Here is a 15,529-nt window from a genome sequence, read left to right on the forward strand (position 1 = left end):
AATGCTCGTTTATGAAAAAAAACAAAACACGTTCCTGTTATCTACATTGCAGCGCCGATCTGCTGCAATAGGAGATAGGGGTTTGAAAATCTGGTGACAGAGCCTCTTTAAGGCAAAAACAAGGCTGCGTCCTTAAGGGGTTAAGGAATGGGTCATTTCTTGGGGGTTTCTATCGTTCCTTCAGTTCAATGCTTTTACATGCATAGAATAGGGCCTGGAACCCCATCAATTGTGACCTAAAATCAGAGTGCTCGCTCCATTTTAGGCCCAAACGTGTGTTCAGGCAGCGCATTAGGGCCACAATGGGGGTGTTTTTGAACGCAGGAGAAAGAGGGTGATAGATTTTGAGGTGTTTTTCTTAATTCTCATGTTCGCTTTACAAAGGAATCGGTCTTTAAAATCACACATTTGTGATAAAAATGTAAATTATATTTTTTTACACCTGTTTTGCATGAATTCTTACAAAAAAACTATGGGGTCAAAATAATTACAACACCCCTTTAATAAATAACTTAAGGGTGTAGTTTTTAAGCTAGGGTAATTTATGGGGTTTCCACCATTCTGACACCTATGGGTCGGTTCACATGGATTTTTTTGACGCGGAAAACGCGCCAAAAAAGTCTGAAAATGCCTCCCATTGATTTCAATGGGGCAGTGGAGGCGTTTTTTTCCCCGCGAGCTGAAAAAGTCTCGCAGGAAAAAGAAGGGACATGCCCTATCTTCAGGCGTTTACGCCTCTGACCTCCGATTGACATCCATGGGAGGCAGAGAAAGCGTATTCCACTGCGTTTTTTGCCTGCGCCACTAATTGCCCGCGGGTGAAAAACACTGCTAAAATCGGCGTGCAGACAGAGCAAAATTTGCCTCAAAATTCCAAACTGAATATTGAGGCAGATTTTCCACCTGCAAAAAACTTCGTGTGAACCCAGCCTTAGAGCCTTGGAAATTTGGCTTTGTGCAGGAAAACAAAATTTATAAAATTATTATTACATTTGTAAGTCTTCTAAGGGCCTGTTCACATCACCGTTGCCCTTCCAGGTGAGGGGTTGCGTCGGAGATTTCAATCTGCTTTACCCCTCAAGGGAAAGGCAAACAGGTTCCAGTGTTTTGACGGAATCAATAGCGCTGTCGACTGCCCTATTTATTGTCAAAAACGGTGGAAACCTGTCACAACGGTGACAAACCATTAGCTAGATTTCCATCACCATTGAGTTTCTTTTGCGAGCCCTAGGTAACCAAGAAATAGCGATTTTGGTGGTTTAATTTTTTTGATGAGGGTTAGGGCTTATTCAGATGAACGTATAATACGTCCGTGCAACGCGCGTGATTTTCACGAGCGTCGCACGGACCTATGTTAGTCAATGGGGCCGTTCAGACTGTCAGTGATTTTCACGCAGCATATGTCCGCTGCGTAAAACTCACGACATGTCCTATATTTGCCCGTTTTTTGCGCATCACGCACACATTGAAGTCAATGGGTGCGTGAAAACCGCGCACACCACACGGACGCACTTCCGTGTGAGGCACGCTACAGTAGTCAAAACTGAATTAAAACAAAAGCACCACGTGCTTTTCTGTGTACAAACCTACAAACAGAATGTCATAATGATGGCTGCGTGAAAATCACGCATCCACGCATCATATGCTGCTGACACACGGAGCTTTTATGGGCCTTTTGAGCGCGCAAGACGCCACGTTTTTTGTGTGCAAAACGCACACGCTCGTGTCAATCCGGCCTTAAGGGGAAGTATGGAGCGAGCTCACGGGCTGAGCTCACTCCATACACAGCGGTTGACGGCTGTTACACGCAGCCGACACCTCCCTGCAATGAGCGGAATCAAAGTTCACTTTGATTCCGCCCGTTTAACACCTTAAGTGCCGTGATCAATCGCGACCGCGGCATTTAAAGTGTTAGAATCAGGGGGCATCCCCTCAAACAATCGATCGCGCGCCCCCCCCTAATAGGCAATCGGGACTGGCGACTGCTGCTATAGCAACAGGAGACACAATGGTCTCCTGCTCTGCCATTACGGAAGCCGAATCGGCTTGCTGTCCGTGAATAACTGACAGATCTAATACATTGCACTACGTAGGTAGTGCAATGTATTAGAAAAAAATTAACTGACAGCTGGACCTTCAAGTCCCCTAGTGGGACTTGAGAAAAAGTGTAAAAAAAAAAGTGAAAAAAATAAGTTTGAAAACAATAAAAGTTGCAAGTAATAAAATAAGAGTAAAAGGGGGATTGCGTTTTATCAAGTCCTTTTATTATTGAAAAAAAAATAATAAACCATACGTATTTGGTATCGGCATGACCGTAACGACCTGAGGTACCAAAATATTATATTTATTGCACGCGGTGAACCGCATAAAAAAAAAAAAAAAAACGAAAAAACCATACCAGAGTTTCTGTTTTTTGGTCACTTTGACCCATAAATATTGGAATGAAAAATGATCAAAAAGTCGCACGTATTCCAAAAATGGTACCTATAAAAACTATAGCTCGTCTCGCAAAAAACAAGCCCTCATACAGCTGCGTCGACAAAAAAATAAAGTTATGATTCTCACAACTTGGCGACAGAAAAAATACATTATTTTTACAAAAGTAATTTTATTGTGCAAAAAGTTGCAAAACATAAAGTCCTATAAAATAGGTATCGCCAGAATCGTACTGACCCGCAGAATAAAGTTAACATGTAATTTATAACGCATGGTGAACGCTGTATAAAAAAACTAAATAAAACTGTGCCAGAATTTCGTTTTTTTTGTTTACCTGGCCTCCCAAAAAATAAGGTAATAGGTGATCAAAAAGTCGCATGTACTCCAAAATGGTACCAATAATAACTACAGCTCGTCCTGCAAAAAAAAAAAAGCCCTCATACAACTACGTCTATGAAAAAATAAAATTAATTATGGCTCCAATAAGTCAGGAAATAAAAAATATGCAGTTGTTTGAAGAGGCGATTTATCAAGGACCAAAAATTAGGGAACCAGGAAATGGAGGGCCCAAACATGTCCGCTGGAAGCGAGGGTGCCCGTATTATACCAGGAAAACACTTTCCCAGCAAAATTCCCCAAACTGCAAAGGTGCAGAGTGTGGACCAAAAGGGGCATAAGAAAGGACGCCATATATCAGTGCGACACCGGCCTGTGAAGAAAGGATCGATGACAGCGTAACACACATCTAAGGATCATTTTATTGTTTTTTTTACCCCATTATTATACCACCTGACTATGCCCCTGATATACTCTGCCCAGCTTACATGTGCCCCCACATTATAAACGGAAACACCAGCAATACTCAAACAAAACTACTACCAAGCAAAATCCGCTCTCCAAAAGCCAAATGGCGCCCTCTCCACTCTGAACCCTACAGCGTGCCCAAACAGCAGTTTCCTTCCACATATATGGCATCGCCATACCCGGGAGAACCCTTTTAACAATTTTTGGGGTGTGTCTCCAGTGTCATAAGCTGGGCATTACATATTTGCCACTGAATTGGCATATCTAGGGAAAAATATAAATTTTTAATTTGCACCATCCGCAGCGCATTCATTTATGGAAAAGACCTGTGGGGTGAAATGCTCACTAATAGCAGTTTCTGACCACATATGGGGTATTGCCGTACTCGGGAGAAATTGCTTTACAAATGTTGGGTTCTTTTTTTTTACTTTATTTGTTGAGAAAATGAAAAATTTTGCGCTACAGCTACGTTTTATTGAAGAAAAAGGATTGTTTTTATTTTCACTGCCCAATTCTAATAAATTCTATGAAACATCTATGGGGTCTAAATGCTTACTACACCCCTAGATTAATTCCTCAAGGGTTGTAGTTTCCTAAATGGAATCACTTTTTGGGAATTTTCATTGTTTTGTCCCCTCAGGGGCTTTGCAAATGTGACATGGCCTCCGCAAACCATTACTGCTAAATGTGATCTCCGATTTTTATTTTCAGGGCCTACTTCCAATAATTTATGCAAAAAACCTGTGGGGTCAAATCGCTCACTATACCCCTAGATAATTTCCTCAATGGGTGTAGTTTCCAAAATGTGGTCACTTGTGGGGGGTTTCCACGGTTTTGTCCCCTCAGGGGCTTTGTAAATGTGACATGGCCTCTCAAACCATTCCTGCTAAATGTGATCTCCTAAAACCAAATGGTGCTCCATGCCTTCTAAGCCCTGCCGTGTGTCCAAACAGCCGTTTATTACCACATGTGGGGTATTGTTTTACTCGGGAGAAATTCCTTTACAAATTTGGTGGTGCTTTTTCTCCTTTAGTCCTTGTGGAAATGAGAAAAAAAACTGCTAAACCTACATTTTCTTTGAAAAAATGTAGATATTAATTTTTCGCGGCCTAATTCCAATAATTTCTGTAAAAAACCTGTGCGGTCAAAATGCTCACTACACCCCTAGATAATTTCGTTGAGGTGTGTAGTTTCCCAAATGGGGTCACTTTTGGGGGATTTCCACTGTTTTGGCACCGCAAGAGCCCTTCAAACCTGACATGGTGCCTAAAATATATTGTAATAAAAATAAGGCCCCAAAATCCACTAGGTGCTCCTTTGCTTCTGAGGTCGGTGCTTCAGTCCAGTAACACGCTAGGGCCACATGTGGGATATTTCCTAAAACTGCAGAACCTGGGCAATAAATATTGAGTTGCATTTCTCTGGTAAAACTTTCTGTGTTACAAAGAAAATTGGATTAAAAATTAATTTCTGCAAAAAAATATGAAATTTGTAAATTTCACCTCTACTTTGCTTTAATTCCTGTGAAAAGTCTAAAGGGTTAAGAAATATTCTAAATGCTGTTTTGAATACTTTGAGGGGTGAAGTTTTTAAAATGGTGTGACTTTTTGGGGGTTTCTAATATATAAGGACCTCAAAGCCACTTCACAACTGAACTGGCCCCTGTAAAAATAGCCTTTTGAAATTTTCTTGAAGATGTCAGAAATTGCTGCTAAAGTTCAAAGCCTTGTAAAAATAAAAGGATGTTCAAAAAACAATGCTAATCTAATGTAGACATATGGGGGATGTTAATTAGCAACAATTTTGTGTGTTATAACTGCCTGTCTTACAAGCAGATACATTTAAGTTGTGAAAAATGCTAATTTTTGCAATTTTTCGCTAAATTTTGGTGTTTTTCACAATTAAATACTGAACATATCGAGCAAATTTTGCCAGTAACATAAATTCCAATGTGTCACGAGAAAACAATCTCAGAATCGTTTGGATAGGTAAAAGCATTCCGGAGTTATTACCACATAAAGTGAAACATGTCTGATTTGAAAAATGAAGCTTGTCAGGAAGGTCAAAAGTGGCTAAAGAGGGAAGGGGTTAAAGACCAACTGGGCGTGTTTTTACTTTTGACCAAGTGGGTGTTGTAAAGAAGTGTATGAGGCTGACCAATCAGTGACCAATCAGCATCATGCACTTCTCATTGTTCCAGCCCAGCATGATCCACAGCACAGTGTGATTGTGCAGTGAAAGAAGCCGGGCTGGAACAATGAAAAGTGTATGAGGCTGATTTGGTCACTGATTGGTCCGCCTCATACACTTCTTTACAACGCCCAGTTGGTCTTTAAAGGAACAGTGTCATGGCAAATAATTTTTTTATATGTTAAAGATGTTAGTGCTGTAATAAAAACGTTTATATTCATTTGTGTGTTTGTGTTTTACTGTTTCTTATTTTTACACTTTTTCTTCCCTATGGGGGCTGCCATTTTTTGTTCCATTTCTGTGTGTGTCGATTAACGACACACACAGACATGGAGTACGGCAGCCACAGTCCCATAGGGACTGTGAACGGCTCCCGTCCCATTCACGTCCGTGTACGGCGTCTGTGTGGGAACTGCGCATGCGCCGCTCCCACACAGTCCTATTCGAAATTGGCGCCGTCCGGCGCCATTTTCCTGTGGACCGGAAGTCGCGGCCGGACTGTAATATTACTACTTCCGGTCGCGGCTTCCGGACTTGTGCACATGGAACAGCGGCAGCAAAGGGAGCGGACGGGCCGGAGGGAGCCGCGGCGGCAGGAGCAGGTAAGACATTTCAATGTATGTTAGTGTTTGTGTGTGTTTACTACTGTATGTAAACCTACTACACTGTGGGTTACCTCAAAAAATGGCGACACACAGTGTAGGAGGTTAAACCTTTCAAACCCCTCGTTTATCCCGGCACTAGCCAGGATAAAGGAGGGGGGGATGCTGAGAGCTCACTAGAGCGAGGGCTTTCAACCCAATGTTGCAATGCTGCAACATTGGGAACAGCTCCATCTAGTGACCAAAAATGGGTAGTATTATAAATTAGAAATAATTTATAATATTTCCTGGACTCGTGCAAAAAAAAAAAAAATTTGAACAATGTTTAATCACCCACACACTAAATGTTTAATTTTTAAAAAAAAAACATGTTTTTAGGGCAACACCATGCCTTTAAAGGGAATGTGTTGCCAGCAAAACATGATTTCTTTTTTTTAGTTAAACAATTAGTGTATAGGTGATTAAACATTGTTCTAATTTTTTTTTTTTTTTCACGAGTCAGGAAATATTATAAATTGGGTTCAATTGGATTCTAATTTATAATATTTCCCATTGCTGGTCACTAGATGGAGCCATTCCCAAAATTGCAGCATTGCATGTGGTAAAGCAACCACATTGCTTTATGCTGCAAAATTGGGTAAAAAGCCCTCGCTCTAGTGAGCTCTCAGCATCCCCTCCTCCTTTATCCTGGCTAGTGCCGGGAGAAACGAGGGGTTTGAACGGTCTAACCTCCTACACTGTGTCGCCATTTTTTGAGCTAACACACAGTGTAGAAGGTTTACATACAGTAGTAAACACACACTGAACACAAACATACATAGAAATCCCTTACCTGCTCCAGTCGCCGCCGCTCCCTCCGGTCCATCCGCTCCGTCTGCTGCCGCTGCTCCATGTGCACAAGTCCGGAAGCCGCGACCGGAAGTAGTAATCTTACTGTCCGGCCGCGACTTACGGTCCACAGGAAAATGGCGCCGGACGGCGCGCATTTCAAATTGAACTGTGTGGGAGCGGCGCATGCGCCGTTCCCACACAGCGGCGTACATGTTAGTGGTTGGAACGGGCCCCGTTCGCAGTCCCTATGGGACTGGAGCTGCCATATTCCATGTCTGTATGTGTTGTTAATCGACACATACAGAAATGGAAAAAAAAATGGCAGCCCCCATAGGGAAGAAAAAGTGTAAAAATAAGAAAAAGTAACACACAAATTAATCCAAATGTTTTTAATAAAGCACTAACATCTTAAAAAATTTTTTGTGGTAACACTGTTCCTTTAAGAAACTAATTAGCATAAATCTAAAATTGCTCATAACTTGCTCAAAAATGATTGGTTTTCAAAATAACCACTGCTGTTCTCTACATTACAGCGCCGATCCGACTATGTAGGAGATAGGGCACTTATAATCTGGTGACAGAGCCTCTTTAAGCCCTCTCATCGCTAAATTGATGGAAAAATAAAAAAAAGTTATGGCTCTCAGAATACGGCGACACAAACATTTTTTTTTTTAATTTTGCAAATGGTTTTATTTTTTCAAAAATGGTAAAACATAAAACAAAACATATAAATTTGGTATCACCGTAATCGTATCAACCTGTAGAATAACGTGAATATGTAGTTTTTACCTCCTGGTGGACGCCGTAAAAACAAACACCCCCCTCCAATATGACATAATCGCTGTTTTTTTGCCCATTTGACCCCACAAATATTTTTTTTTTGCAGCCTCCCAGTACAGTATGCAGTGCAATAAATGGTGCCATGAAAGACTACAACTTGTCCTGCAAAAAACAAGCCCTCATATGGCTATATAGACGGAAAAAAAAAATAATTATAGCTTTTGAAAGGTGGGGAGAAAGAAACAAAAGTGAAAATTTGAAAAAGGGCTGCATTTTTTATATATATATATATATATATATATATATATATATATATATATATATATATATACATACACACACACACATACACGCGGAACAAAAGCAAATAAACACAGCACTCCACAGATCCAAGAAATCAGGCCATGTGCTTTGAGGTGCGTAAATCCACCCTGTTTTTCATCTATCTTGGAGTCCTGGTGCCGTTACTACGTCCTATGCTGTTTTATTTATTTTTATATATATATATATATATATATATATATATATATATATATATTGGATAGTATTCTTTTTTTTTTTTTTTATTTTTTTTTTTCCCACTGCTCATAACTTTTATTAAGCTTTTTTTCTTTTTGTTTACACCTTTTATTAGTTCCCCTAGGGGACTTGAACCAGCGATCGTTGGATCACTGTTACAATATACTGCAATACTAATGTATTGCAGTATATCGTCCTCTTCACAGGCTTCTATTAAGCCGTGCCAGATACACGGCTGAAATGTGGCAGACAAAACGCAGACCTTGGGGCCTTGATTTAGGCCCCTTGGCTGCCATGGCCACCACCGACACACCCCCGATTGCAATGTGGGGGGGCCGTTGAGCTGTCGTAGGGGCCGCCCCCTCTTTTTATTGCTTCAGATGCTGTGGTCGAGGCTGACCACAGCATTTGAGGGGTTAAACAGCCAGGAGCAGCGCGATCTCTGTTCCTGGCCGCTAGTCCCAGGTGTCGGCTGTAAAACACAGCAGACGCCAGCAGCGAATTGAGTGCGCTCAGCCCCTGAGCGCCCTCCATACTTCCCTATGACACATATCACGTCAAGGGGTTAAGGTCCAAACAAGCTGGGTCATTAAGGGGTTAATGAGACACTATATTGTAATGGCTTTAGACTTTTACGGACGCAGCGATACCAATTATTTTTTATTTTTACATTGTACTTGGGGAAAAATGGGAAAAGAGTTTTTTGTTTTTTTAAAAAAAAATGTTTTTTACACTCCTGAAAATGTATCTAACTTTTTTATTTTTACACATTTTATTAGTTCCCCTAGGGGACTTGAATCAGCAATCATTAGATCGCTGGTACAATACATGGATAAGTTACGGAAACAGCGTGACTCACTGATCTACGCTGTTTCCGGAACTCGACCATGTAACCAGGTAGTGGCCGGAAGGCAGCAGAGCCGGGTAAGAGGTGGGACCCGCATCTATCTGACATTTATGACATATCCTGTGTATATGTCATAAATGTCCTTCATGGGTAAATCACTATAAATGCTGCGGTCGCTATTGATCGCGTCATTTAACTAAAAGGCCAGGAACAGCGCTGTTGGCCGTTAAAGCAGCGTTTCAGAAGCTGACGCAGTTTATGGAGCGGGCTCAGCGTGTGAGCCCGCTACATACATCATCCCCTCCCCGATCCATGATGTGCCAGCACATCATGGGTCGGGAAGGGGTTAAGTATGGAGCGGTCAGGGGGCCTGGTGTTGCCAGGTCCCTTGACTGCCGACTATAAGACGCAGAGACTTTTTAGCAAGATTTATTTGTGCTAAAAACTGCGTCTTTTATAGTTTGAAAAATACGGAACTTATCTGGCACATAAAAATAGAAAATAGCCATTCAAATGACACTGACATTGTGTATAATGGCATTGGAAGTGTAATAACATTCAAGTGGATACACAGTATTGAATATCATAATCTGTGGCCACTATACATCTGGTATGAGAACAGACATTCACCATCTGATAAATACGGACGCTTACCATCTGGCAATATTGCAAATATCTGCATAACAGCGGAGCACTATATTCAAACATTCCTTGGAGCAAGAAAAGAACAATAAATTAAGATCGGTGATATTGTACAAAAAAACGCAAGTGTCTGAATATGAGTCCTCAGTTTTAATATAAATAATCATATTAGCAGGACCTGCTATATTGAGGCAATCTACCATTTTTTGTATTTTAAACTGGTTATAACATAAATCAATTAAATTTTATTTTTATTTTTTTTCCTTGGATCTCAAGATTTGCCCATAACTTCAATCCACTGTAATTTTTTTAACTTCTTTTTGTTGTATATTATTCCACATTGTCCTCTTGTCCTTTTGAAATATGCAAACATTAGTGTTGTCAAACATTTGGGTATGTTGAAAGTAAATAAATATAATATTGATACAAAACTTGAACTAACATTGATTTTAGTCTTGAGAGACTATTTTATCTAGTATTATTTAGAATCTTTACATCATGGGTGAGCCACCCTGTATTCTATTATCCGTACTTATTGCTAAAATTGTTATTTTATCCATCAAAATCTGTGAAGTTACTGCCATTAGGTGTCTTCCTACCTGTAATCTGCTGTCCATCTCCTATTGTCAAGCAAAATCTGTCCCTAGTTACAGAGCAGAGGAGACTAACTGCAAAAGGTGGGTTTGTCTCACTTCACTGACTGGCTAAAACAGTCTACGGAGTGTGGAGGGCAGGAGCAGAGATAGATTGCGTCTGAGACAAAGACGCTGCCAATACAAGTTTATGGAGAGCGGAGGGGGTAGACGGCTAACTAACAGCTGAGAATTAGAGATACAGCCTGCAGAGGGGAAAACTGCTAAATATTGCACAATATATGTTCTACAATGGCCAGAAATTGTGTTATACGCACACACACATGACCGCTTATTCTGAAAAGCTAGGTACACATTGTCACGGTGCGGGGTGTGGACCCTCTAGGCCGTACCGCGTAGCGGGAAGTCAGCTGGCCAAACAGATACAATGTCTATAGTCCAGAAAGGGTACCTGAGGCAAAAGCGGACCGTAGCGGTGATTCAGGCTTAAGATGAGGCTCCGGCAGCAGACAGACAACCGGCGGGTGTGACACAGATGCAGCGGAAGACACAACTCGACTTCAACTCTAGACGGCAGAGAGGCAAGGTAGCACGGGATACAGGGTACAGGCAGCAGGAATGGGTAACACTGGGAACTGGAGAACTCTAGGAGACCATTTACAAGACAAACTTTAGGTAACACCACAACGCTCAGGCAATGATCAAGAGGGCAGAGCCCTTTTATAGTACAGCAGCATTCTGGGCTAATTGCAGATTCTCTGCAACTGGACGCGCACTGGCCCTTTAAGGCCGGGTGCGCGCGCCCTGCGGGAGACAGCCTCTGAACCAGGAAGTGAGTGCTGGCGTCCCTCAGAAGGGAGATGCTGCCAAGAACTCACGTCAATGGCCGCGGTCGTCAGAGGGCAAGTCAGAAAGACGGTCCGCGGCCATAGACGTTACACACAGACACACACGTGCTGTCAACATGATGCAAATGCATGAGGATGAACGATAACCAGGTATGGTTTAATAGGAGCCAGTCAAAAGTACCATACACGGCAAAACATAAGTAATGCAGTTGTAAGGTACCAGCAACAAAATCATCTCTTGTTCCAGTACCCAAAAAAGGGTTTTAAAGAGGCTCTGTCACCACATTATAAGTGGCCTATCTTGTACATGATGTGATCGGCGCTGTAATGTAGATTACAGCAGAGTTTTTTTATTTAGAAAAATTGTCATTTTGGACGGAGTTATGACCTATGCTTTATGCTAATAAGTTTCTTAATGAGCAACTGGGCGTGTTTTACTTTTTCGCCAAGTGGGCGTTGTACAGAGGAGTGTATGACGCTGACCAATCGGCGTCATACACTTCTCTCAATTCATTTATACAGCACATAGCTATATCGCTACGTGCAGCCACGTAAACACACTATAACGTTACTGCAGTGTCCTGACAATGAATATACATTACCTCCAGGCAGGACGTGATGTTTATTCAGAATCCTGACACTTCGCTAACACAATCCCGACACTACAGCACAGCAAGCCTAATCTCGCGAGATTACGCTGTAAACTGTCATTTCAAACGAGATTACGCTTGCTGTGCTGTAGTGTCGGGATTGTGTTAGCGAAGTGTCAGGATTCTGAATAGACATGACGTGCTGGCTGGAGGTAAGGTTTATTCATTGTCAGGACTAGGGATGCACGATGCATCGAAACTTCGATACTGTGCATCCCCAAACGGTTCGATACCGTTATTTCATGTATTTCGATACTTATCTGCGCAGCCGCACAGCTCAGTATTGTAACACATGAATGTATGAGAGCGGGGCTGCGGCTGTGTAATACAGTCATTGCCCCGCTCCTGACAAGTGCGCGCCGTCAGGATGAGGTGATGTGGCCAGCGCTACACTAATGAGCAGCGGCACTAAAGACAGAACATGGCGGGCGCACTACAAAATACCCCCACCGTGTTCTGTCCTCAGCACCTGAACCGCCGCTTTTTAGTGCAGCGCTGGCTGCATCACCTCAGGCTGACCGGGCGCGCACTTCCTGTCCGGAGTGGGGCAATGGCTGTATTACACAGCCGCAGCCCCGCTCTATAACGGCGGAGATCAGAGAAATCTCTCATCTCCGCCGCTATTCCCCTGAATGCTGCCATCAAAGCAGACTGCAGCATTCAAGAGGAAAATGAGAAGGGGGGATGCCCCTTGGATCGCATCACAGGAATCCATGTGATGCGATTGAGGGACATACCATATATGGGCAGACAGCCCAAGGTCCATTAAAGGACCCCAGGGCTGTCCCACCATATTTCTTGTTGTTAGGGTATACCTAGTACACAGGCAGTTGTTAAGACATACCTATCAGTACACAGGCCAATGTACTGTAATATAGATATATGCCAGTACATTAAAGTTTAAAAATAAAGTAAAAACAAAGTAATGTTAAATTAAAAAATATACACATACACCCAGGGGCGTAACTAGGGAAGACTGGGCCCCATAGCAAACTTTTGACTGGGGCCCCCCCCTCCCGGTAACCAACGGCGCCACAACTCCCGCCTTCCCGACAATGAACACTTATCAGTTCTACGGGTCCACTGCCTTCGGGGCCAGGTCGCAATTGTGACTACTGCGACCTCTATAGCTACACTGCGACACTGGGCTGCAATATACAGCTGAGACCTGCTGAGTATGGGTGCGCTCAGCTCGTTCCATACTTCCCCATGATGGCTGCTACGTACATTTACGTGGCATGTCATTAGGGTGTTAAAGGGGTCCTCTGGACATTTCTTATTGATGGTCTATCTTTATGATAGGTTATCAATATTAGATCGGCGGGGGTCCAACTCCCAGAACACCCGCCGATCAGCTTTTTTGGAGGGGCCGTAGAACTCGTCGCCTTGGCCTCTTCAGTGTTTACCAGGCACAACGCCGTACACATCAGTAGCAGCTGCGCCTGGGATTGCAGCTCAGTCCCGTTCACTTGAATGCGATCCCAGGCACAGTCGCCCCGTGTGTGTGTATGGTGTTGTGCTTGTTAACTGGGAAACGTCAGACGAACGCTATGGTCCCATCAATCACGGACCCCCACTGATCTGATATTGATGGTCTATCCTAAGGATGGGCCATCAATATAAAATGCTCAGAGGACCCCTTTCTTTAATGTAATGTGTGTGAAGTTTGAAGTTATATAACTTGGCAGAGGGCAGTGCCAGGCAGGCATCAGTATATGTGTTAGGGTATGTTCACACGAGGGCGTCCGTAACGGCTGAAATTACGGGGATGTTTTCAGGAAGAAACATCCCTGTAATTTCAGCCGTAACGGCATGTGCGGGCGCTTGAACGCCGCGTCCATTACGGACGTAATTGGCGCTGCTATTCATTGGAGTGAATGAATAACGGCTCCAATTACGCCCCAAGAAGTGACAGGTCACTTCTTCTACGCGGGCGTCTATTTACGCGCCGTCATTTGACAGCGGCGCGTAAATATACGCCTCGTGTGAACAGACAAACGTCAGCCCTTTGCTTTCAATGGGCAGATGTTTTTCAACGCTATTGAGGCGCTTTTTTCGGACGTAATTCGGGGCAAAAAAGGCCGTATTACGTCCGTAATTAGTGTGTGTGCACATACCCTGAGGGGGAATTCACTGAGTTTTTTAGCATGCTTTTTGACGCGGAAAAAAACAGACGGAAACGGATGTGTCTTTTCCAGCGAGCGAGCTAAAACCGCTCACGGGAACAAGCGACTTGCCCCTATCTCCGTGCGTTTACGTCTCTGACCTCCCATTGACAATAAGAGGCAGAGAAATTTGCCTGCGGCGCTCAATGTCCGCCTCCAAAAAACGCAGCAAAAAATACGGCAAACGGCGTGCAGGCATGTGAAAATCTGACTCAAAATTACAGAAGGAATTTTTAGGCTGATTTTTCTGTCTGCAAAAAAATCTGTGTGAACAGGACCTTAAGGCTTCAGTATAGGTGTTAGGGGGAAAGTGCCACCCATTGAAAACCATGAAATTTTTCCTGCGAGCAGTAAAAAACGCCTGCGGGTAAAAGAAGCGTTAGGCTATGTTCACACTGAGTTTTTTGCAGGAAGAATATCTGCCTCAAAATTCCGTTTGGAAGTTTGAGGCAGATTTTCCTCTGCCTGCACGCCGATTTTTGCCTGCGGCCATTGAGCGCCGCCGGACATAAAACACCGCGAAATACGCTTTCTCTGCCTCCCATTGAAGTCAATGGGAGGTCAGAGGTGTTAACGCCCGAAGATAGGGCATGTCGCTTCTTTTTCCCGCGAGCCAGTTTTACTGCTCGCGGGAAAAAGACGCCGACGCCTCCCATGCATTTTTTGCTGCGTTTTTCTGTCCACGGCCCGATGGCCGAAAAACGTCACAAAAAAACGCAACGAAAAACGTGGGAAGTGTTCAAAATATGCCTCAAAATTCCGGAAGGAATTATGAGGCAGATTTTTCTACCTAAAAACTAATCCCTTCTCCCATGAACTTTTTTATTTTATGTACCTGTCCTCTGCAGTCTGCACGTCCTCCGGCCGTCCTCTGATTGTCCTCCGCCCGTCCTATGGGATGCTAGTTCTCCGGCAGACCTGAGTCCTCCGCCCATCATACGGGATGCAAGTACTCCGGCAGTCCTGGCTCCTGACTGTACTGTCCTCCGCCCGATGTCTCGCGCCATTCGTTTAGCTCCGCCCCCTGTCCTCTCCCCTGCCTTAGCGCTCCTCCTACCACGTATCGCCGTCCTATTCCACTGTGTGTGGTGGAGGAGTCGGACTATCAGTGGAGTGCACAGTGAATATCACCGGGCCCCCGGACCCCCCCCCCCCACGGCTGTCACCGGGCCCCCCCCCCCGGATGCCTAGTGTAACGTTAGGGACGGGATTCTACTAGTAGGCATTAGGGGGCCCGTGCCTCCATGCCTGGCACATAATGTAATGTGCCTGACTGTCAAGGCGACACGGGCCCCCCCATGCCCCGGGCCCCGTAGCAGCTGCTACTGCTGCTACTGTGGTAGTTACGCCACTGCATACACCTTTTTTACAATAAACATTAAAATAAGTCTCAATACAAAAAATATACACAAATATTCAGTATTGGCGCGGCCATAATAACCTGCACAATTTTTTTGCATCATTTATGATGTGTATGCTGTAAAAAAATAAAATACTGCTTTCTTTCACTTATTAATGTGAGGCACGAGGTGTGATGAATTTAACCTCCATGTGCCTCACATTAATAGTAATTAACCCCATCATGTACCTTACACATTAACCCATTATGACTGAGAAACATG

General features: G+C 43.5%; 1 protein-coding gene across 4 annotated transcripts in view; it reads left to right on the forward strand.

Moving 5' to 3' along the window:
- TCF20 (transcription factor 20) overlaps positions 1-15,529 on the forward strand; it is a 180,909-nt gene that overhangs the window by 100,531 nt on the left and 64,849 nt on the right. The window lies entirely within an intron of this gene.

This window comes from Rhinoderma darwinii, chromosome 7, assembly GCF_050947455.1.
Source record: "Rhinoderma darwinii isolate aRhiDar2 chromosome 7, aRhiDar2.hap1, whole genome shotgun sequence".
NCBI lineage: Eukaryota > Metazoa > Chordata > Amphibia > Anura > Rhinodermatidae > Rhinoderma > Rhinoderma darwinii.